General features: G+C 50.9%; 1 pseudogene; it reads right to left on the bottom strand.

The window, feature by feature from the left end:
* Positions 1 to 273: 273 nt before the first annotated feature.
* On the bottom strand, positions 274 to 1619 carry LOC144762653 (pyruvate dehydrogenase protein X component, mitochondrial pseudogene; annotated as a pseudogene).
* Between the last annotated feature and the right edge of the window lie 293 nt (positions 1620 to 1912).

Here is a 1912-nt window from a genome sequence, read left to right as displayed (position 1 = left end):
GACCAATATCTACAAAAATGTAGTCCAGCCTCGATTCATGGTCCTTCCTATTGAAGGTACACAAAGAAGGGATGTCAGAAGGAGTGCGTCCATTACAGGCCCTTAGCACAAAGTTTAAAGTAAGGGACATGATTTGCACTCCAAGAGGGGACCAAGATTTAGGGTGGGGGAATTGGCATGGTGGAACACCCCAGAAGTCATCTTCAGCAGTGAGGGCACCCTCTTTTAAACCTTCCAGTGGTTCAAAATGACAATTAAAATCTCCGCCCATCACTATCTTACAATCAGTGGGAAGTTGGCCCAACAATGACGAAAGATTTTCAAGTGTAGGCGATTCCATGGCCGCACTGACTGGGCGAGAGTACACATTAATAATTGCCTGAAAGAGCCCCCTTGGTATTCTTCTGGTAACAGTTTCCCATCTCTCGCTTTCTTTGCAAAGGCCTTTGCGGAAGCAGCGATGTCCTGCACCCCTTTGGCGGCGGCATCTCGGATGATAGGTGTGATGAGGCCTCGCTCCGTTGCCACAGCAACAGAGATGTCAACGGAGTGCAGCTGCCGGGGGCCCTCTCCATCCCAAGTCACATTCACCTCAGGCATTTGTTTAAGGGTCACGGCTGTCACTTTGATGATAAAATCATTCACTGAAACCTTGACATCGTCTTTCGCCAGTTCCTTCCGCAGCTTTAGCACGGCTCCCAGGTCACAATCAGTGGTCGCATAGGCGTGAGGGACGGTGCTTTTGGATTCAGTTAACCTTTTAGCTATGACTCTGCAAATGTTGCTGGCAGGAATTTCTGAAAAGCTCCCCGGTGCTGGAGACTGTCCTGGAACAGACAGTGGTGGCACCAGAGTCCTCGGGTGAGCTGCCGTGGTGGGTGCAGTCTGAGGGGCTTTGGCGGTCTCAGCAAGATGGGGTGCTTGTGTGGGGGCTGAAACCAATGGAGGTGGAGGCGCCCGTTCTGCAGCCTTGCTCTGACCCTTCTGCGCCAGCAACTTGAGGGCATCCTCTTTGGTGATTATCCCTCGAGGGCCAGTGGGGACCACGCTGCTCCAATCAATTCCGTGTGTGTCCAGAATTTGTCGTGCTGCCGGGCTGAGGCGAACTCCAAGTTTTCCATGGCGATGGTCCTCTTTCCCAGGCAGTGAAACCTCTGGATGGGTAGGCGGGGCCACAGATGCTGCGTGTGGGGGAGGTCCTCCAGAGTCAGCTGGTATTTCAACCTCCTTCCAATCTTCCTCCTCATCCACCAGCAAAGCGATCAGGGTCCCCAGGTGCACATTTTTGCTACCTTCTTCCACCACAATTTTGGCAAGCACGCCGTCATCGCTGGACTCCATGGTTACCACCGCTTTGTCGGTTTCAATCTCACACAAGGCATCCCCAGCATTCACAACCTCACCTTCCTTTTTCAACCACTTCACTACGTTCCCTTCTTCCATTGTGGGCGAAAGGGCCGGCATGAACACTTTAAGAGAGGGAATTCCTTGCAGTGTCCCTCTGCTTCTCAGGAACCTGCAGCCGCCTTGGCGAAGGTGCGGAGCCACGGACACCATCACCTTCCATAGCCCGGCTCTGCGCAGCCTGAGGGTAAGGGAGGCCGCCATCTTCCCTGACCTCGGCCACCACCCAAGCCATTTTTTTTATGAAGAACAGATAACAGATAACAGATGGAAGATTCCCTTCTACAAACCAGAGATTTGCAGAGCTTATGATGTAGCCAGTACTAAGTTCTTCTAAGGTGAGGGATCCCCAGAATTTCCTTAGAGATCTTCATTTATCATTTTATATAAACTATATTCCTACCAAGGGGATGCTGGTGCTTCCACCACTGTTCAGTTATCATGATTTCCCATTTTTTTAATCTTCGTTCTATGGACTTGTAGTTGTTGTAAGTGTAACTAAGTGTAA

Source organism: Lissotriton helveticus, chromosome 1_1 (assembly GCF_964261635.1).
Source record: "Lissotriton helveticus chromosome 1_1, aLisHel1.1, whole genome shotgun sequence".
NCBI classification, from domain to species: Eukaryota; Metazoa; Chordata; class Amphibia; order Caudata; family Salamandridae; genus Lissotriton; species Lissotriton helveticus.
The sequence above is the reverse complement of the archived record's forward strand: the minus strand, read 5'-3'. Positions and strand labels throughout refer to the sequence as shown.